This window comes from Pholis gunnellus (genome assembly GCF_910591455.1).
Source record: "Pholis gunnellus genome assembly, chromosome: 15".
Classification (NCBI taxonomy): Eukaryota; Metazoa; Chordata; class Actinopteri; order Perciformes; family Pholidae; genus Pholis; species Pholis gunnellus.
In genome coordinates this window covers 20,038,244-20,062,426 of record NC_136542.1, presented here as the reverse complement: position 1 = coordinate 20,062,426, position 24,183 = coordinate 20,038,244, and positions in this window count along the sequence as shown.

Sequence of the window (24,183 nt, the reverse complement as noted above, 5' to 3'; positions counted from 1 at the left end):
GGTTGATAAAAAACACATTGGTTTACAGGGAGATGGGTGTCATTACGTTTTTCTTCCTCCAAAGCAGGCATGACAGAAAAAGTTCCAGAACCACTGGATTCAAGTTCTTTCAGGCTTAAAGCCCTAATGGCTAGATTAAAGTGCGAACATTCCACATATCTTAATTATGTTCTTTTCAGATATCGTTACCATCAATACATTATCATAATCAGAGTATAGTCTGAGTTATTCACTTCAACAATGATTGAATCACTGCATGTTTGCATGCAAAAAAAGCCAATGATCATTTCACCAAAAGATCATAAAACCTGATGCTTAGGATTCAAGAAGAAAAGTAGAAGAAAGTTCATACTAAAGCAGAGTTTGAAAGTTATCCACCCCGTAGACATATAGGTGTGTCTTCACTGTCCTCAAATAGCAGTTACCAGATTATGCAAGGGCTTCTAAGAGATGTTGCAGATATTCATCTCAGTAGGTGCTGTGTGTAAAACTGCTGTGGAGTTTTGTTTTCAGCTAAACCTTTGTCTATGAGGAAGTGCTGCTACACAGTTACGTCTCTATCACAGCTATTTTAGAGAACATTAAACATCTAGTACCACCATATATGAAAGGCAAGGTTTTGACATGGGAAACCTTTTCAATCAAATCCATGAAATACTCAAACTAAGTATCCATACATGTTCACCAGTGGCAGGGCCGGATGAAGCAGGAATCAACCCTTTCCCCAACTGCTCCAAGGAGCCTCTTCATGGTAATGGGGCCATAACTAGCTGTAAAATACTTTGTTACCATAGGAAATTAACTATGCCAAGGGAGCACATTGACCCGGGCCCCCATCAGTGGCCCTGAAATCAGCTGCAAATTGACTGTTTTTTATAGAAAGTCAAAGCGGAGGGGTGTCTTAGCTCTGAAAATTGTAACATTGTATCTGCTCCTATCATAGACAATGGGGGACGCAGTGTCTTTCTTCCCCCGGGGCAGCAGAGCCAAAGTAAGTCCTGAGACGATGGACAGCCGGGGCCGAGTCGGACGTGACGCAGAAAACTTGATTCAACACCTGCTATAAGCTAAGTAAAGGAAAGTAACCAAGAGAGTGAAACTTGTGAGTGAGCCTCCGTTGGTGTGTACCCGCTACTGAGGGCGCTTCCTTCTCTTCCACAGCAGTTCGAGTGAGGATGGGCAGAGGATGGGCAGCGGAATCGTCAAATACAGACACTTATTTAGGTGTCTGAGACCAATGCATAAGGTCCCCTTCAGCGCTGGTATGACACGCACTGGACTTTATTAAAGTAACTACAATGTAAACCTTGTCATTATTGGAAGGTCAGAGAAAATGTTCCAGGAGTGTGATGACGAAGTATAATGACCAAAAAAACTCACAGAGGGCGGGTGGGTCGAACAAACACAGGACTTTAAACCAGGACATAGTGATCCAGACTGGTGTTTAAAGTGTTGAGTTATTTGGAAGTCATGTTAATGATGTTTGTGACTTGTTTTCTTCATACCCGGTTTTATGGTCTATTTGACTCTAAATGGGACTATAATATAATCATGCTGTAGAAAGAATACTTGAAACTAGTTTAAATTGTTTACTGAGGTGTTAAGTCATTGATCATACACGCCTTTATCTCTTCACGCATTGATTACTGTAATTCACTTTTCTCGTCACTCAGTGTATCTGCTCTCAACCGTTTGCAGGTATTCCAAATTGCTGCCGCCAGATTACTCACTACGACAAATAGACAGTCTCACATCACCCCGATACTCAGATCTCTTCACTGGCTCCCTAAAATTCTCACCCTCACTTACAGAGCACTACACGGTCAGGCCCCTACTTATGTAGCTGAACTACTTCGCCCATATTCACCCGCCCGCGCTCTGAGATCGAACGAATGTGTTAGGTCTGTGAAATGTCTGTGAAAAGCGTTTTATAAATAAAAAAGTAAAAGTAAAAGTAAAAATATTACTTACTCACTTTTACTTATGTGTGTAAAGATCTTGAATCTGGCCCTGTGTTCCTCTCCTGCTGATGCCCCCCTTACAAGGCTTTATTACCCCCTTAGTTAGGCTGTAGACCCACAAGACCCCAGGGAGGGGTTGAGCAGTAGCACAGTACCATTAACGTGATGCCCGGTGCTGCTTCTTGCTTCCAATGTGATTTGGTTTACAATACACCAGCTTGGTATGACTACAGGTAAGCTTTTTCAACATGCTTAGTTTGTGACAAAACTGGTTCTGAGATTGTCAGTGGCTGATCTCAGTCTAAAAAAGAATTTAGTAGAATATAATCATTCTCTGATGGGAAGATTGATATCGATCTCATGTCGGTGGGATAAGGTGCTGGAGTCAGGATGTGGTTAGCCTAGAAATAGTTATAATAAGTAACTCCCTAAATGCAAAAGTTGCTGTTTTTCCATCACTGCTTGTGCGGGTTGAACAGACGACATGCAGTGTTTCAGTTAGAGAGTTTTAAAGTAATACATTAAACTAGAGATGTTGATAGGTGTTTACTTTCACTTCGACCAATCACGTCCCATCCCCTGCTGTGTACGTTATGTTCATTGATATCAATAGAGACAGTTGTGTGTTTTCCAAAAGTTGGAGTCGTGGTAAGTCTAGTTTAGAACAAAGAAAAGGGAGAGTGAAAAATATTATTTGGAGTTTCCTCCTGCTTCCAATCTGAATGCTAATCTATGGTAGCTAGATTCTGACTCCAGTTACTTACTTGATCTACAAATCTGACCAATGTGTGAAGTAATTTAAGCACCATGTATGTAATATAACTTTCCACGTGTAGAACAAACAGCTAAACTAGCACTAACACTGCATTTGGCAACAATAACCACACCTACTTCCTGCTTAGTAGCTTAGACAACCCCACCCCACACAGACACACTTACGCAGATGAACGCATGAATTGTCAATTGTCTCACAATGCTGCAAAGTCATCTAAGAAGAAAAGCACTGATGAATATTGAGTGAAATTCTAATAAAAGTCCAAACTAAATGCATATATAAATAATCTGAAGTATTGAATTTAAGATGAACTGCAATCAATGTAGAACAGATCAATAAGTGAGGAAAACACCTGTTCAGTAAAATAAGCTACTACTTGTGTTTTGTTTGCATATTGTAACACTGTGGCATGTGACTCGTTTCTTAACTGAGGCCGCCTCCGCCTGCAGATGATGATTTGGAACAGGACCAGAATACATTGTCGTTTACAGCCATATGCTTTGTTTAACCTGCTGCACAAGTTAATGCAAGGCTGAGTGGATATCAATTAATAACTAATATTTCAGCTGCTTTGCTTGGATACAGACAGTAGAATTTTTATAATGGAGTTCTTCAACTTTTAATTGGTTGTGAAAATAATATGCCATTCTTTCTGGAACACATTTCTGGTATAGTGGCGGCGCATCACAAATGCATGCTTTGCCAATTAAAAACTTTATTTGTGGTTGAAAATGTTTAACTTAAGGTATGCCACCCAGAAAGAAACCATATATCGCATTACCTTCTATTCATGTTATGCTTGAACAGATTTGAACACCGTCACTTGACTCAAAACTAATCTGTCCACCATGTTTATCCAGTAAAGCTGCTGATTACAACACAACTGTTACATACCCTATTCTGTATACAATCCAGTCAAGCGGGAGAAAGACCCGTATTCTACTGTAATATCTACATAATGCATATTATTACCAGTTTAAAAAAATACATAATATAAGCAATACTATCATATTATTGAAGAAATTTCTATCTGCGTCCAATGATCCCATCATTGTGTTAGCTCAGTTTTGAATTAGCAGTTTACAGTTTAAGCTGCTTTATTAATTTGTTTGGCCAATTGGGGGCGTCAGAAAAAGTCGTAAACAAAACTTATTTTTTCTTTGCAAAGTTGTTGCTATTTACACATCTAGCAGACACAGAGCTAGATTAAATACAAACAAACCTATAACTGAAGGATAATCATTTGCTCACATGATAACAAGTGAACAAGAGACCGAACGAAGACCAAAAGCATCTGCTGCCAGTGAACACCGGAGCAAAACAACTGTAAGCATCCACTAGGTGGGGTCAAAGGTCATGGACCAGGAGTCAGTGGACAACTGGAGAAAGATCATGAGGGACATTCACATCTGACACCAGAGACCATCCATAAATGGAGATAAGGGTTACCATCTCCCCACATAGATGAGCACCTGTGAAGGGCAACTGTGGCTCTGTGTTAGAGCGGGTTGTCCTTCAATCAGAGGATCGGCAGTTTGAGCCCCGGCTCCATGTCAATGTGTCCTTGGGTGAGCCCGTAGGCGGTGCCTGCATTATATGACTGGTATGGTTCGATGGTCCTGATGGGCAGGTGGCCCCTTGCATGGTAGCCCCTGTCAATGGGGGTGAATGGGTGATTGACATGCGGTGTGAAAGCGTTTGGGTGCTTAAGTTCCATACTTAGGTCACCTACACCTGCTAAATGCTCTGCCAAAGACCATGAGATGTGGTTGAAAGTACTGAAAGTGAATACGTTGACCTTTGAGCTGAGATTCTCTTCACCATATATTCACCATATAATGCTCCTGAAGGTCAAGGAAGCCTGGCTGGTGTATTTATGGTATTTTGACAAAGTAACACAGGGTACACTTAGTAGCTTTTTCCAGAGCTCTCACAGACATCTCATGGTCTTCATCAGCAGATGGAGTTTGCTCAGGAGTGATGAAGTTGTCATGCCATTGTGTTTTGATGGCGTGGTTTCGTTGTACATCTGTGTACGTAAATCCGTTCAACATCCGCAACTCTGTAAATGTCAGCTCTCCACCCAATGACAAATCACATTTCCCTGTCAACCGTCACGCCACCCTCTGTTCTGGGTTGTACCAACATTAGTTCACATGGGTTGGGATCTTCTGTGTTAATTACGTTAAAGCAGAAGGGGGAAAAAATGACATTAAGCTACATCTAATTAACAGCATGTGTATTAGTGGTAGGCCACCATCAAATCTGTATCTAAATTAATTAGGTTTTGATTTAAGATATTAAATTCAAATTAATCATTGGGAAATGGAAATGATCCTTGACGTTGCTCCAGCTGCGAGGCCGGCTCTCCCATGTCTTATCACTTTACGGGTGTTCCGGGGGGGGGGGGGGGGGGGGGGGGGGGGGGGCACTTGGTACTAAAAGTTAGAAGTGGAATGTTTTGGTAGTAGGGAAGGTGTTGATGTCTGATGTTAGTTATAGGTCCAGCTTTGTGTCGCTGTTATTATTTTCCTTATGTCTGTTGGCTACAGAAAACAAAGCAACATGAGGAGATGTGGATGGAAGTGAAGGAGGGCACAGTACGAGTTCGCCAGCTGAAAAGAGTTGGTCAAATTGCAGATTTCTGCACTTTCTCTGCTCTGAAGTCATTTCTATGAGCTTCTCTTGTTGTTTTTTCATTAATATCAGCTAATAAGCACTTGCTAATATCTATCTTAACTTGTCAAAACAATGAAATAGGATGAAAATCATCAGAAAAGCCAATGATTACATGGTTTGTTTTTCCTGGCCATAAACACACTGCTTCTGACTGCTGCCGAGCTGCTTTCAGACAGTCAGTCAAAACAGAGAACGTGACCACAAACCCATCATCTGAGCTACTCATAGTGTAAACAAGTACTTAAAATTGAATACTTAAACATTATCTATATACTTAATATATTGTACATTTTTCACTCCTACATGTATTTCACTGTTCTAATTACTAGTACACACTACTACACCATGCACTTTAGTCATAATTATTAGCACTTCACAAACTGGGGTATTAGGGTGTGAAAGACATTCAGGAATTTACCAGGCAATAGGAATTGAATGTAATAAACTGATTCATTATTATTATCATTATATTAATAATAAGAATAATAATTATAAAGGCATTTCCTTTATTATAGCATGTACTAGTACTTGAGAAAATAAATGGAATGCAAGGCCTTTACTTGTACTGGATTGTTTTTGACGTACTTCTTCCAGCACCGTAGAGCCCTGTACAACCCTTCACTTATAATGTATTCTTCTGCATTATGGAGCGTAATGTAAAGGGTTCTCTCCCTCACCGCAGATAAATGAGGGTTAAAGTTGGAATTGTTATCATATCACCAGCTCTCTTGAATAAGCGTGTCGTGTTGGTGTTGTCCCACTTGTGGCCCTTGTTTGGGGGATGATCAGACGGATGCACTGTGGTTTCATAGATGTAGACAGGAGGGATGGATGCTAAATAAGTCTCACTTTCTCCACCTCATCTCTAACTGGCTGCAGGTCCCTGTGCGATGATTAGTTGCATCCCGAGGGGAAGATGAGTTAGCAGAAGCAAACTCTCTCTAATGAGCTTAGCTCTGCCCCTTTCTACCCCCCCCCCCCTGCATCCCCCTCGTCCAATCCCTGTCCCTCCTTTCCTCTGAGGACACTCAGGGGTGGTGGTGTGGTCCCGGGAGGGGGTCCGCAGCACACCTTTTCTCCTACTCCTCCCCCCCCCCCCCAACCTTCTGTAATCATTGCATTTCTGCACTCCCTCGTCGATGAAGGGGGTATTCCTCCTCTCCCCACTGGGACCTCAGCCATTGTCTGTTTTTCTTTCTTCTTCTTCTCCCTCTGCTCCTCCTCTCCAGTTGTCTTATATTGTATCATAATCACTCCCTTCTTGCCATACTCTGCCTATCTTTGATCCTTGTGTATAGAAATGTGCTGATACTGTTGAATCGTTTATTGAGTGTCTTCATAAACGCAGGTAAAAATGATATATGTAGTATGCTGGCAGGCTGTAGGAGTGACAAAAGGCCACCTGGCTCAAACCCGCCCTTCCCCTCCTGTTCCCAAGACAACACTTCCCTCCCGTTAATTAGGGCAAATTTTTGTTTACATAATAAACTTCAGGGTCGCTGACGACAAACGGCATCTTGGGACACGGGGGGAAGAGGTGCTGTGGGGAGGGGGGGTTATTGGCAGATGGGTGTAAGTGTGTGTGTGTGTGTGTCTGTGCAATAGTAACTCATGTCTGAACAAAATATCCTACCTGCTGCCTTACTGCATCAAATTCCCAGAAGCCATTGGGAGGACACGTGTTTTGGCGTGGGCTGGGAGATAGGGAGGCCTGATGGGGGTAAGTGGAGCTTGTCCTTCCACCCTTGGGGCAGGAACATGGCTCAAGACCAAAGTTAAGGCCTGTCTAATTAGTCCGGTGACGGCTCTGATAACAAATAAACATGGAGGAGGTTTGTGGACCTCTCCAGGGAGGCGATGCAGGAGCACATCTATTGGTAAACGGCTTCTGGTGTCCACTGAGTCCTCTAATAGGGCCGCGAGACAGAGAGGCAGCAGAGGAGAACCTCCAAGCCACACCTTGGGGTTCATCATCCAATCCATCTGTTCATTTCACCCTCTTTTTCTTCATAGATAACATTAACCCTTCACACATCCAAACGTGTGTATTTAAGCCATTTATGATTAAGTCAAATAAATGCACAGTCCATTTAAAATCATGGCTTTTTACGTACTGCCTCAACATGTATAGTTCACTTTAGATATACAGATGTGTAAAAAAGTGACCAACAGCTCCGAGTTGACCTTTTAACTCAATAAAAGTATATTGAATAATAAAAAAACATGTGAGCACCAGGCCAAATGACTACAGTGCGTGTCATGTGAAATGGGTCACACACACTGAAAACCTCTTTGTTTTGGATTTACAACCAACAGTTTTTCTATTTGGTTCACTCTCACCACTCTCATCAACATCGTTTCTAACGGAAGCAGCCAGCGGTGTTCAGCCAAGGAGCCCTGATAAACCCACTGCCCACAGTAGAAGACTAGCTGGTGAACATGCTGGAGCATTTAGCAGCTTGAGAGACGGAGATCCTTTTCCAACAGAGCTTGTGGAGAACAAAAAATAAAGAAGCTAATATTGGACTTATATCAGGTCTCTACAAAGCAGAATGTGCATGGAAGCAACTGTGTGTATGTCAATGGTATTTGCATATTGTTTTTGTATTGTGCTTTGTTAAGCCGAGCTGCAGTAGCTAAGAGGATTTAGTTTAATGGTTTTCACAATGATTGACAAAATATGCTTATTTAACAGTTCATTATTTCTGTAAGTTGACTTACAACAACCTATGAAGCCCATCCATGACATTTGTGTGGCCATGTTCTTGTCACTTGTTTCATGGATGTAGGCATCTAGCTGGCAAGCGACAGTGTGCAGAGAGATGGTCTTCATGTTAGCAGTCACATTACATACTCAGCCTGGTATGAAAGATGTGGCAGGTGATTATGAGGTCTTGAGACATGCTACAATCTACAGTTTACCTAGATTGGCTTGGTTGGAGGTAAAAGCGAATGTCAGCGTACCCATAGTTTGGGAATAATCCCCCTTATTTTATTGGGAGTACAATTTGGTTATGTAAGTTTGGTCTGTAAACTGTGATGGACGATGACAAAGGACTGCAATAATTGTACTGTTCACCTTTGTCTTCTCTTTCATGTATAACCAGGGGATTTGTTTCAGACCTGTATGATCTGCTCGTTTCTTTTTCTATACACTTCCTTTTACTGGAGGCGTTCCATCCCCGTATCTTATTAATAAACTAGATGAGTCAAATATTATTATGACTAGAACTGATGATAGATATTATAGCCTGAACCATTAAAGTGAGAACCAAGTTGTAGTAAACTGGAAGTTCATATTGTGTTGGCTATTTCTGTAAAGTGACAAACAGGTTAAACCAGTTTTCATTACAGTTCCTTCCCAAATGTTAATATTAGTAATAGGTTTGGCCTCTAAAATGTAAAAAGGCAGAACATTTATTTTCACAATATCTTATTGACTGTCTAAATGAGTGAAGAAGAGCACAGTTGGTAATACAGGAAAAGAAGGAAAGTTAAAGTAAAGCCCTGCCATGATAAGTGACCAGTGAGAACTGCTGTCTGCCGGCCTCAGCCAGCTGCTGGACTGCGTGTGATCGAGGTGGTCGGCAAGCATCACATCTTATAAAAGGGCAAGTGCTTGCCAGTCAGACGTCCATCAAGGCTGCACCCCAGTGGACCAGCGTGGGGCCATAATCCCTGGAAGTGCCCCTATGGTTCTTGCCCTACCTCCCTTATCCCCTCTATCCTTCCCTCTACACCTCCCTTCCCTCCATGCTGTTGTTTTCCTCCTCTTCTCCCCTGGCAGGTGGTGTTTGGACCACGCAGCGTGACCTGGCTGCCAGGGGAGGGATCCAGGGAGGGGCTCCGGGGCCACAGGTGAGGCCTGAGCTCAATCTACCCCCCTCCATCCTGCCTCTCCCTCCACCTCCCCTGGGTGCCAACTTCACCAACCCTCCTCCTCCCCGTGCCCAGCAGGCCAATCAAGCCATATCTGTGTGCCATGCAACCTGGGGACCAGGGGGACAGAGGAAGGGAGGAGGGTAATAGCGGAGCAGGCAGGCCAAGGCCCCATGTGGACCTCCTGTCCCTCTGAAACCCTCCCAGGATCTGTGTCGCCATCACCACCGCGTTTAATTACCTCACTCATCTTCATTAATTCATGGGGCTTCTTTATGCCCTGCAGGCCGGAGATAGATGGAAAGGGAGGAAGAGAGGGATGTAGACAGAGGTGGATTGAGAGACACCAATCCACTCAACAACAACAACAAAGCGGCAGCAGGCGCAACAAAAACAACAACCTCAGCAGCTGGAACTCAGTGCTGGAAGCGGCAGCTCGGTGACCTTGGCGTCCCTCAGGGCATTCGTCTAGGACCTCCAGTGCAGGAGGCTTTTTGCCAGTTGAGGGCCGCAGGGCTCCAGGGTCAGTTTGGCCATGCTAGGCCCTCTCAGCCCTGGAGAAAGTGGAAAGCAAATCCCCGCTGTCTGGCCAGAAAGCACCTCTGAGATTGAACAGTAAACAGGCTCTATTGATTTGAGGCACTAAGGGCTGTTCCCTGGACAAAGTGACCATAATGACATCAGAGACTAGATGCTCAGATGCTGCTCACAAGAGACTGGGATCAGAGCACTGGGTAATAAATGTCTTTTTAGTGGACCAAGGGATCAGCTTCATGTGTGTGTGTGTGTGTGTGTCTACGTGAGGCTGAAGAAATGTCCAATGAAAGTATCAAACAATCCAAATATATTCTACTGTCCAAGCAATGCACTGCTTAGTTAGAATACTGTATTCTCCAGGGTTTTCATTTTATTCTACCCATGTCCTGAAAAGTCATTAAATATCTGAATTTAAAGCCTCATATTATTGAATTATCTTGACACCAGCTCTAATAGATGCTCTTTTTTGCTTTTTAATGACAGATTTATTTGTATAGCAAAGCTTGTTTTAGTGCAATACAGAAGTAGCGGAGAAACAAAAAGGTCCAAGCATTCAAATGTTCTTTTTTTTCCCCAAATGGTCAGAGCAATTTGCCTTTTCTGTTAGTATCTGAGTTCAACTTTTAACACTTTCTTGCAGTCACCGGTATCATTTTAGTTTTTTTTTAAATACCTACCAATCACAGTAGAGAAAGGCAGTCTCAACCTGATATCATTGTACACTGTGTCAAAAAAATTAGTTTACCAGAACATGCAAAAAACGTATAATGCTGGCTGGCTTGGGCCCCTCTGTGTGGAGTTTGCATGTTCTCCCCGTGTCAGACAGATTTTTTATACATTTTTTGCTAACATCCTCAAAGACATGAATGTTTGGTGAATTGTTAACTCTAATTTGCCCGTGGATGTGAATGAGTGTCAGTCTCTAGGTTTTGCAGTAAATTTGTTCTTTTATTTTGTAGTTAAAGCCTTAAATTTACTGCAAAATTGAGATAAATCTCATCTTGTGTGTTCCGCCAACTAGCGGCGGTGCCATTACTGTGGTGACAAGTTGTGGTGACAAGGTGCTGCTGGGTGGTGGGTTTGCTGACAGTAGGCACTGGCCCCCAATAGTGAAGGTACCTTGTATGGATCGCAATGGGCTGCCATTTCAACAGCTGCATTTTGAGCAACTAACGCTCCTAGAACTAGTTAGCCATGAAATACTTCAGTTTTGTCAAACAAGAGAAGTGACAACGTTGAAATTGTGCAACAATCCAGTGTGCGTATGCGTGAGATACTACGGGAGAGGTTATAGATTGTAGATGATTGGTAGAGTAGAGTCAGTTAGTAAAGCAGGATGGATGTTTCTGGGGAGGCGTTGGGCTCAAGCATCATCTCCGACTCTATGCGGGGCTGTTTGGGGCTTTGTTCCTCCATCTGAGCTCCGGGATAGCTGGGGTCGGGCCCCAGCAGCTAACACTGACACCCAGGCCCCACAGAGCAGAAAGTTAATACTGCGACAGATGTGTCGCCTCCATGCTGCCTCCCGGCCATGCAGAACCCCCCCCCCCCCCCCCCCCCCCCCCCACCTCCACCCCCTCCTCCTACTCCGTCCTTGACATCCTCCTACTGCCTGCCCACTTCTCCCTCTTCCTCACAGTGGATGTGTGTCTCTGTCAGTGATGAAGCGCTACGGAGTGTTGGAATAGAAAAAAAGAATAAAGACGGGTAAAATGACGCCTTGTGATCAGTCAAAGAATCCCCAAGAGACGTGACAACTCAATACGTATAAACATCAACACATCAAATCTCTATGAGGACTACACAAACTCTGCTCTGATGAAGGCCACAATATGTTGCTGAAAGTGGACCATTTCGTTGTAAAAATGAAATATAAAATGACCTCTGATCCTGTCCTCCGGGTTTACTGTTTCACATATTTGTCACTATTGGGAGGAACAGTAAAGCAGCAGGAGCGCTTTATAGGTTCCTCGATTGTCTTCTTCCTTCATGAAGCAGACATTCCACTCGACGATAAGACTGGTGTAATTCAGTATTTTTTGTGTGTGTATCACAGCCTAATATACCTGATTCCTCCGTGCCGTAGAGCATAGAGAATTAGAAAATTCAAAATAGTAAAATGGAGAAATCGTTTAGCCTATTTTCTTTACAATATATTTTTCTTCCTGTTAAATGTTCTTCCTGTTCCATACAGGAAGACTGTGTCCTGTTTGTCCCTCAGGCGCAGTGCTGAAGTTACCACCTGGCTAAAGTGGTCCTCAGCTTCCCTCTCCTCTTCCACTCTGACATTTTCTCCAACATCGATCACAATCTCAGTTTTCTTCTACTCCTCCTTCACCTCCGCTTTTACTTACCCCCCTCCCCCCCTCCCTCCCTGACTCAGTCACTCACTCCCTCTCTCTTCCTCCGGTTTTCCACTGCCTCGCTCGTCCTCTCTTCCGTGGCGGTGGCTCGGCAGGACACTGATGTGCGATGAGCTTTTCTAAAAGGTCCCAGGAGTTCAGCGTCAGTGCTGAGCCTCCTCTCGCTTTCTCCACTCGCCCTCCTCTGTTTCCACTTCCACAACTACTCTCACTCGCCTTCTCTCTCTCTCTTTGTCTCTCCCCTGCAAACCCCCTCCCTCCACCCCCCCACCTCCATTCACATCACACGAGTCTCGGAGATTGACAGCCTCCCCAAAGAGTGAGAGCTGGAACAGATGGAATATGAATGGTTCACTCGTGTATGAAAAAGGTGTCTGGGTGAAGGAAGTGGTGTAGGGGGACCCTCAATTGCGAGTTAAGTATGACTAAATCCCATTGTAACCAGCGCCCCCTCCCCAATCACACACACACACACACACACACACGCACTTTCACTGCCACAAAAAAAGGAAATGAGTCTTTAAAGAGACAGTGACTAATAATGGCCTTGCTTCTATGACTTTCAAATAGAATAATAATTAAAAAAAACATTTATCAACATTACTACATTTTGCTTTCTTTTTACACTCTAGTTTCAACCCAATCTCACAGGAAGGCGTATAAAAAGCGCAACATTTCCTTTTACATTTTAGGCTTTTTGTGTGCCATTTATAAACCACACGTTTTTTACATAAACGCTCTGGGTTATGTTTCAGTAAATACATCATGGTTGGATTTTAAACAACTGGGTGAAGTAAGAAAAAACATCACTTACATAACTTAAAAAAAAAAAAGTAAGACACCGCTCACTGGTCTCCTTGTTGCAGGTCCTGTTTGTTTGACTCACCCACCTTCCCTTCCATCCAACATAAGTGGTCCCTCTCACATTATATCTTCCGTCTCTTGATGAGAGAGTATCATAGTTATGTGGATGCGTAAACATTGCAGTCAGTAAAGACTACATGTCGTCTAAATGAAACACAAAAAGGCGTACTCATTGCACGCAAAATGACTTACAATTATCTTGTCGTTCATACGTCGTTTAGTGACAAAGCATATCACACTTTATTTCCTAAATCGCTCTCTTGCTTACATATTGATACATTTCACACAGGACATATCCGAGAATCAGTGCAGGTGCATCATGGGCCGGACACCGCACTGCGTACCTTTCAGTCTGTGTAGTGTGAGGTGTCCTGTGTGGCTCGGTTTTCTGAAGTGGATACAACAAAGCCATGAATTCGGTCACTTGGTCTTTCCTAAAAGTCAATTACCAACCTGCAGCCCATGAGGCTTTTTGCACACCAGAAGATAGAACTCTAAATTAAGAGGCAATTACTGCTAGAGGAGCTTCATCATCCTCATCAGCTCCACTAGCTGTATTGGTGACTGTATCTGCACAAATACAGTTTGACGTGAGATAATATCCTAAGTGATGTTAAATCACTTGGCCAGCTTTTACTTTTACTTGGTCTGCTTAAGTCCCAATGTCTAGCAGGAAACAGCCCCATGTTCACACAGCTGAAATCAGATGAATACTATTAAAACTTTGAAAAAGAAGCAAACTACCCCAGCTGAAACCGATTTTAGCTGTGTTTTCGGGCATCTACTCCATCTCTGTTGGAGGCACTATTCTGTATCCTTTTCATTCTATCAAGTCCTCATCAAAAACAAGAATGAATCGGCCTGCGTCTTAAATGAATGTTAACGTAACAACGCCTCCGATACGATCCACAACTGCTGTTCTCGCAGCTGCAGTTAACACCGTGTGGCTGTGATCTGCAGCCTCTCCACAAAGCATCTCCCCTAAACAAATGGCCTCAGAAATATCTGGGATGTGAAGATGGCAAAGGCAGAGAGGGGAGGAGAGGGAGTTACAGATTCCCATCCAGCCGTCTGTCGGCCACACAGGGCCTGTTTTTGAATTTCTGATCAAAAGTTGCAGTGGAGACCACCGCCGAATCACGGCCTCCCAAACATCTGCTGTCATATTGCTCTGAATAATTTATTTGTTGATCCAACTGAATGTATGTATCCGTCTCCCTTTTTCTCCTGAGCCCATTTGCAAGTGTGTGCATATGCGCGCGCGCTTGTATCCTTAGAAAATAAAATGCTTCAATCAACAACAACAACAACAACAAAATGATCTGCTGGTTTGAGGAATCGCTGCGCGACACAAATAGGGCTGGATAGAATTGTTCACACACACACACACACACACACACACTTATACACACACTGAGGCCAACTCCACTTATTCTAGCAGTGGGCGACCATATTTCTGCAGCCGTTTACGTCCAGCGCGTTCTACACAGCTGAAACACGGGGCCTTATTTCAGCTCCAGCATGGTCGCTAAGTGGCACATCTCATTAGAATGATTTAGGCAAAGTGAAAACGATATTACAATAATTTCAAAAACACTATCAGTGGTTTCATCCTCCCAAATGATCATTTAAGTCCTGCTTGTAATGGCTATGAGACTGTTAGCGGGGTTATTCATTTCAAACTGTGTTAAGCACAGCACGCGCAGCCATTAGGGCCCAGTGTCGGTATACTTATGCTTACTGAAATGAGATTGCGTGAGGAAATAGAGTTATCAAGCCGCAAAATATCCATCGATCAGCCGCCTCTGCTGCTTCTGCGCTAAACTAAAATAACATCGTTAAGACTCCAACTTTGAGATTGATAAAGTTAGGTGAGATGTTAGCGTGACGGTGCAGGGATTCCACCTGAGGTTTCCTTCACACACACACACACACACACACACACACACACAGATACAAGCTAATATTCAACTGTGTGTGAGTGTGTGTGAGTGTGCTAATTGGTTAAAACCCCTTTGTGGCTTGCTTCTTGTTAGCCGGCCCCCCCCTCCTTCACTTCCTCTACTGGCTGCTGTAGTACACCGCTGCTGTCAACAGCGTTCGCTAAGGCGTTAACAAACTTTTACCCCCTCCCCAATCTCACCACCCCTCTACTCCCGAGGGCTTTGAAGGGGGGGTTGACAGCCACACTTTCTGATAACAAACGCCCCGACGCTTAATGTGATTGATTGGGCTCAGTTCTTCTCGCACTCTGCTCCATTTATCTTGAGTAGCCAGAGTTGGGCATCAGAGAATGTGTGTGTGTGTGTGAGTGAGAGAGAAGAAATGTAGGGGGGTGGGGAGGGGGGGCATCTGTATGTCCCCTGGCATCTATTTGCTTTTAACCGCTAAGTCATTACGACCTAATACATGTAGATTGTGATGGGGAAAGGGGGAGGGAATGTGGAATGGGTGGAGGGGAGATCAGTGGAGTGTTATGGAGGCAAGCAGATGCTCGCCTCTGGAGTTATTACATACAGAGATGATTAGTGTTGGGTGTGCGTGTCTGTGTGAGGGGGGGGCTCACTGAACTGATGGAAGGCCTTCAAGCTCGAAGAGACCGAGGCAAAAGGTATTTCATTTGGAGTTCATTTGCATATTTTATGAGGAGACTCGAAGCGTGGCGGTCGGGTTTGAGCTTGACGGATGACAGGAAACAGGAGTGAAGTGGGATGGGGGGCGGGTGGAGGGAGCGGGGGGCAGCGAACTCTCTCACCGACCCCTGCTGCCAAGGCTACAAAACTCCACTCATTCACGTCTTCTGAAAAAGGAACAGAAACCATCAGCTGACCTTTCCCTTTCATCAGGATTTTTGGTCACGGCGCCTTTGTGCAAACTGGAACCTTCAAGAAGATCCATCCACGCAGCTCTTGGGTAAATACAACACCTTTAAAATCCTTCTTTAGGGAGGGAATAAAAAGATATTCCATCCAAAGACCAGCTGCCAGAAAATCATATTCTTAATGAGCAATGCGGAGAGAGTAAACTTCTCCGTGTGCTGGAGCCCAGGAGAGTTGGACTCAGTGTGCACACATGAAGCGCGATCACATTAAGGCTCTGCAAACAAATAGATTTCCTCTGCTGCTCTCTGCCGCTCTGTCAATTGCATGAAAAAATACAAAAATATCTCTGACGGCACAAAGTCAAGCAGCAGGGATGGGGATGGTGGTGGGGAGTTTAGGCATCTCTAACAACTTCCTGTAATTGCGATTTATTGAGAAGGAAGCGGAGGGTAAAGATTTTGAAATTATAAGCTATTATGTGCCAGAGAGAGTAAGCGAGGTGGGGGGTTGGCGACATAAAATACAGCTGACAAGCCAAGGCAAATTAGCCCAGGACCATTACAAAAATCACTTAATTGCCGGCAATTCTGTCAGGTCAATTGACTCTAATTGAAAAAAAGAGAGAGAGAATAACAAAAAGGAATATTATGGCAGAGAGAAGGAAGTGCATCAAATGAGGTGAGCGTTCAGGAAACAGGCGGTGATTGGAGATCAGAATGCAGCTCCTCCGCTCCTCACCCCTGCCTCTGACATGATGTAACACAATGGCAGTGTGGTGTAGGAAGCTTTGATTGACATTCTTATTAATACATCTGGTGATTAACAAGTTATTATACTGAAAACACGTGATAATAAAGCCAGAGGATGTGAGGAGCTCATTTAACCCACTGAACCATTTCCAACTGTAAGTCTACGAGTTGTCATGTCATAACAGGCCACTGTTGAAATACGCAAACTATATCATAGCAGTGGGGGAATGTACCTAAGTGCATTTACTCAAGTACTGGACTTAAGTACGAAGAAAAACGAACTTTATTGAGCTCCCTAGCAAAAAAGGTAAATAAAATTAGCCCCACCTTTAATAACATGAATTATGTTCCAGCCCAGTGTCATGGCAGGTCGTAAAATAGTCACAAAATACAATCTATTTGTTTCGTGTACCGAGACACAAATTGTCACATTTTCTTTGTGTCGCTCAGTGCAAAGACAATGCCAAAGGAAAGTCCATTAGGCTCTTATTTTGAGGTGGACACAAGAATTAAACGCAACCACGTGACTATGCAATGGTCAGATTTGGTGACGTAGTATTAAATGCTGATGGGAGGGGGAGGGGGAGGGGGAGGGGGAGGGGGGGTCCAACAAACAGTCAACCACCAGTCCGGACACGGTGTCGTTATGAAGTGATGCGTTCTTGACGGTTTTCCTCAAACTATTTTTGGTTTATTAGCTTTATGTTGTCCTGCAAAAAGAAGTCGGGGACAGAGACTTGAAAGAAAAAGACAATTTGTGTCGCTCAGCAGGAAACCAATAAACTGCATTTTGTGACTATTTCAGGTACTGCAGAGAGTCTGTGTTGGATGCACACATCAGAGAGTAACTGCACACTTAAACGTGTTTTTTTAAGCCATAAACTTGATGATATGACTGTACTTTAATGTAAAAACATTAATGCAGGTGTTAAAAGTGACATTTCTTAAATCAATCAATCTTGTTGGACCAATTCTGATAGGGACTAATCTAGGCCATGAAATAAAAGAATGTTAACGCCTTCATCAGACCCCCTCCTCGCCTCTTCCCAAAGCGTCTATCGTTTTTACTTTATCCATAACCACCGTGTAACATTACAATCAAGGCACAGGCCTGTTCTCTAAACTAAATCGATGCAAAGCTGAATAAAAATATAGTTTTTAAAATAGTAGCTCATTCAATTTCAGCTCTCTGAATTTAAAGCAGTGTGTGTGTGTTTTATTCCTTCCTAAACCACACCTGTTGTAGGGCATGTGATGTATGAGGAACTGATTGAAAGCACAGGATAGGCATCTCCTGATCAGCACAGATATAAGGTGATTAATAGCTTTACTGATTAGCCAATCACCAGCCAACACAAAGGAATAATCAGTTAATTGATCGTGGCAAAGACTTGTCTGATAGTGTTTTAGTGCTTTGTGTGTGTAGGTGTGTGTGTGTGTGTGTGTGTGTGTGTGTGTGGCCTATAGGCAGCTTCTATTTGTTTAGCAATGAGGGTATCAGTAAGATAAGATGGTCAGTGGTCTGGCTTAGTCAGTGGTAAAGTACAGGACAACAACAACTGTACTGACTCACTGAAAGACAAAACGTATGATTTGGTAGTGAAACCGGAAAAACTTACAATTTGTTCTATCTTCTTGTGTGTCTTCTTGTATTGTTTTTGTTATATCTCGAGTCATATGCCAGAAGTCCTTCTTCTTCTATAACATAAAGATCATCTTCATGACACATCCTGCACTCAGAGAAGTATTCACGAACCTCTCCCATCGTGTACCATCGCACTTGACTAGCTTGGATAGCTATTTCTAAAAGAGCATGGCTGATGACTAATTCATTCACGACTCTCTTCCATGTAATGCACCTCACCCACAAGTTCCAGTTGACTCTGAATTACAGTATGTCACTCTATGGAAGGTACAGGTTAAGGTTCTCTATTCCGAGCACTATTTGCAATATAAAGATGAAAGGTAAAAGATGTAATCCAAGCTTCTCTGTGCGTTGACTACCTCACTCGTCCATGTGAGCGTGCCCCATTGGCTCAGCTGCTCTGCACTGCGCTCATATGACAGTTACAGCTCATAACGCCATTGAGCACGGAAGCACGTAGCACCCATCCTCCGGTTCCCCCTCAGTTCAATACTGTTGGTTGTCAACACTGTTACGGTTGTTTGCACTGTTAGCTGCAAGCCAGTCGTCTCAGTCATCGCCATGTTGAGAGCCGTGTGGAGGCAATGCTCTGCATTTCATATTGAGGTACATTCAGTAATATTTCCCGGGGCTTTTGAATTCCCTTTAAAGAACATACTCTGTATTCAATCTTGAATGGTGGATTAATTATCAGTTTCCATATAATAGAAGGAAATCTTGATAGCCCACAATGCTTTGAGAGGTGACTCGCTCACCATAGAACATGAAATTGGCCTTCACTTTGTTTCATGTGCCACTAACAGTAGGTCTTGACTTTAATTATTCTGAGACGCCAAATATTCATCCTAAAAGATGGCAGCACCAGCATTACAACATTACATTACATTACATTACAGTCATTTAGCAGACGCTTTTATCCAAAGCGACTTACAAGAAGTGTATTCAACATCGGTATTCAAGAGAACTACTAGTCACCAGAAGTCATAAGTGCATATCCCTTGCTAAACAAGTATCTAAGAGCATAAACCAGGGCAAACGTACAGTGCAGTGCAACATATTTATGTTACGCATTTTGACCGGAAAGTAGTGAACTTTAATTTTTTTTACTGTGACTGATGACATCCATGCACGTAAACAATAAAAAGACATCTAAACCCAGGTAAGTTTGCAATTCTGTCTGTAAATCACAACCTCCTATCACACACACACACACACACACACACACACACACACACACACACACACACACAAGCTGCCAATGCTTTCACTCTCAGTCACACACTCCTCCCCATCTATATTTGTATGATGACATGCCACTGCTTCTATTGTGTACAGAAGTGTAGTCTCAGTACACACACACACACATACACACACACACACTGTCTTTACATATGTTTGACTGTTAAAGAGAAGCCAACGCTGTGGTGGTGGCCGCCCTCCCAGGCCTATTGTACTCCAGCAGCACCTATGGGAATCAAATATGAACAAAGGAGAGCGGGCGAGAGACATACAGGCATATAGAGGAGGGAGACAGAGGGAGCGCTTCAGAGAGAAGAAGAAGACAGGGCGAGGGAGTCGCTGACACCTACACATCAAAGTGGTGGCGAGGTTCCACACACACAACAACACACTCTTTCCTTTGGTCACTTCATCATTATGTGGACTGTGAGCTGAGCAGTGAGTGACAGTGTGTGACTGTATGTGTGTGTGTGTGTGTGTCTTCTTTTAAGCTTAATTTACCCAGGAAAGTTGACAGAGCTCTGTGCAGTTTTCACACATTCGTACTGGCAGCTGCCCAGTACGACCAGTCTGCTACTAGTTAGGACTGCAGCAGGGCTGTTGGAGGTTGCAGGTCTTGCTTATGAGCACTCAGAGTTAGTTGTTGGATGAGAGGAGAGTTACTCACTCACTTCCCCCAAAAAGCACCTGAGGATAATCCCTGGAATTTCTTTCCATTGTTTTACAACAGCACCCCAGACAGAAACACTCACGTGTGTGTGTGTGTGTGTGTGTGTGTGTGTGTGTGTGTGTGTGCGTGTGTGTGTGTGTGTGTGTGTGTGTGTGTGTGTTGCTGTGGGTGCCCAGACTTTAAACGGTGAAAACTGAACATCTGAGAACTAAAATGCAGTGTGAGTGCATTGGTGTATTGTCTGATTAAGGAAGCAGATTTCTCCGAAGTACAAGGCCCCATGAAAGTTTTCAATGAGCCCTGGAATAAATGACTTTACGTTCCATGAATCAATATGTTTTTTTATGCCTCGGATCACTATATCTAATGTGAAATGGATCACTTTTAGTTCAAAACACTCATTCTTTCTTCTTCAAGCCTGAAACCTCAGCCTGCTCTTTGCTCCACTGTTCCCATCAATCTTGTTTCCAGCTGCAACAGGCAGCTGCTTTCAGTAGAATAAAGCTCTGAATAATCCCATGTAAACCAACGTCTAAGCACTATAAGATATAATATATATAAACTAATAACAAAACATGTGGAGCATTTAGCAGCTAAAGAGACATATTTCCACCAGGAGTTGGTGGAGACCCAAACAGGGCTAAATAAATGGACTTATTATCTTCTCTCTTCATCCATTCAGTAAGACATGCACACTAATATTCTGCCCAGTCTCCAGAAAAAAAACTTTCTGCAACACATGAATAGGTTGAATTTGAATATATCTAACATAATATATATATACATTTAGTTTTATGCGGGCGGTTTTGCATTCAGCGAAGCGAGAGTGACGTATTCCAACAAGCGACGTGCAGAGCAAGCAACGCTGTTACAAGTTATGTGATGTAATAACAAGTGTGAAGCGCACAAAGGGCGAGAGGTGGTGGGTGGGTCAAACAAACAGGACTTTCACGAGTGTCAAACCAAAAGTTAATGTTGAGTTTATGCTCGTTACATGTATGGGCAACCGCATTGTAATGTGAGCCGATTTGTGATTGGGAGACGGCTTTTTTGTTTGTTTGGTTTGACTTTAACCAATCAGATGCAAGGTCTGTATTTACATCCAAACTATTGAGTTGTGTCGTATTTCACAATACACCAAAGCAACTTGTAGAGCTGTGCAGATCTCATGCATTTGTTGTAGCCATTTTATCTTTTACTATTTCCAGAGTTACCAGAGATATTTTCTGTCCTCCGTTCATGTGAATCAGCCTGAGACCAAGCGCCGGGGTGCGCTGGGCGTTTTCGGAAGCGCTAGCAGGCTTGTTCTTGTCTTCCAAAGACAAACTTTTTTGGGGCTAATGCGTAGGGTGAACCCCAACCCAGTAGCCTCACATGCATGTTATTGGTATCACTACCAGCCAGCAGCGGCAGCACTGAGGGATGTACTGAAAAAATAACCTCATGATCATATTATTTTGACATACTTATCTCTACTTGGAGGATCCATTTTTTGTACAGATGTGTTATAAACTGGTTACAGAGAGTTTGGAGAGCTGTTCACAAGGTTGGGATGGTCTATGAAACAGATCCGTACTAGGTACTAAAGATCTAGTCCACCTCTGTTTCTTTGATTTCGACCCATATTTCTTTAAATCTGCCTGTTGTGAGTCCCCCGACTTTAATGACAGAAATGAATAATTGAGTACATCTTTAAACTGCTTCTTGTATTCCAAACATTTAACCTTGGGTTTGTGTTTTCCAGATGTATCGATGTGTGGCTCTTTGTGGGCATTGTCAGCTCATGTTTGATTGACAGACAACAAAGGGGGGGGTCACCCAAATACATTTAGGTCCTACGGGGCTAGCAGCTGGACACACAATTGTTGAATCAATGGTATTGATTAACAACCCTCCCGACCACCTACATACAAACTATGCTCGTTTTGTGCAATACGGCGGCTAAACGTGTACTCAGTGCACCTTCAAAACACGTTTAAACATCTGAAATAGTCCCTTTGAACTCATGTAGTTGGATAGATATGTAGTTTGAAAGCCACGTTGGGCACCTTGATACCTTGATGTTTGTGACGATCTGTGGCTTTGCGTGGCTGTGTGCCACAGTGCAGACACATTCTGCTGGCCTGTGTAACATCCATAAAGTGTTACGACAATCACCTCAGCGCTTTACCTCTTCCCCGTCGCTCTGCGGCCCTGAAACAGTGGCCATTAACATTTGAAGCAGGAGCAGAAAAAAGCCCCTAATTGGTGCTCCGGTGATACCACAGGCCTGATATTCTGTGGAAAGCAGGGCTTCGGAGGGCCATTAATTAACCTTAGTGCTATGATTACTACTTACATTAGAAGGGAATACATTAGAGGTGGCAGCGGGCCCCTTTTTTTCTGCCCTGCACTTCAGAGGGGCCCCGGCGGAGCGCTCCATGCCCCCGCGAGCCACGATATGTTAACGGGGAAGCAACTAATTAGATGTCAAAAATTCATAAGGCCTCTCTTTAATATTGCATATCTATCCCTGGCCTGTCACTTCAAAACAAGGGGGATTGCATAAACAGGGCGACCGCAACACAAACCCCCCCCCCCCCCCCCCCCCATCCCCGTCATGGGAGCTGGGAAAGGGGGGGTGAGGTGGGGTGGGGTGTACTGCTGATGAGGGACAGGATGGGAGGGGGGAGGGGGGGGGGGGGGGGGCGGTAACAGCGCTGCTTGAAGGTGAAGAGGAGGAGTGGGAAGACAGAGAAAAGAAGATGGAGAAGACGTAAAGAGAAAGAAGAAAGGAAAGAGAAAAGAGAGAATCAAAGAAAGTTCCTTGACGAATCCCACAGAGGATGCTGTCAGATAATCAAGTCTCCCTCTCTATAGATGGCATACTTCACACTGAACATCAGGGAGGAAGGATGAACCCACCAAACTCTGTCCACCTTCCTTTTACCTGAGGTTCAGCTTTATGATGCAAATGTATCGTGTGTCAGTATAATCCTATTTTATTTGAGGGCACAGTCGTGTAAGAAAGAGCCTACATGAATGCACGTCTGGGACGAGGTCAGATCTTTACCAATGAAGACGGCATCTAATTAACAATGAAGAATAAAATGTGTTACTGTTGGTACAAACCCATACAGATAATTTGGTTCTATTTTATTTATGTATTTATCGTATTTATTTTACATTTATTTCACCAGATAAGTCACTTGAGAACCAGTTCAATGACGACCTGGCCAACAAGGCAGCAACAGGAAGCAAGTCGTTACAAACCAATAAAACAAAGAAACGTCTCAATCATACAAATACAACAACATCATAATAACTATTTCATAACATCTGTATCAGAAAGTTCTGCCTTAACTTCAATTCAGTGGAGGTGAATGGAATCTTTGCAAGCGTTGAAAAGTTCCATTTGAAAAGTTCATCTGTTCAGAAACACTGAACAGTGTTCATCAAAACTTCTTTCTACTACAAAATGTGTCCACTTTACAATACATATTATTATGAAATGGTTAATTAAACCATATTAATACCATATTTTAATGCTATTCAACAAGGGGATGATAATTCATTATTACTTATTATTAATGCTATATTGTATGTTATTTTATCGAGTGTGTGAAATATGAAATAATTACTTTATAATCTTTATATTGTATCATCGTTAATAAGTGGTGATTACATTAGTAACACGTTATAACATGTGATGATTTGTAAACCTTTAAGGACGCATTTGTAAAACATCTATAAACATTACATAGATCACTGGAACTAAAAAAAATGATTAACCATTAACAACATTTTACAAATATTTTATATGAATGGGTTTTACAAACTATCTCAACATTTAACAATTAACTGTTCAAATAACATCATTTGTAAACATATTAATAATCATTGCATTGTTAACAGTAGCATAACGTTTAATTTAAGTTTAGTTTATCAATCTATATCTATTAATGATGTTATGATGTAACATATATTGTAAAGTGTTGCAAAAGATTCTCCAAAGGCCCGC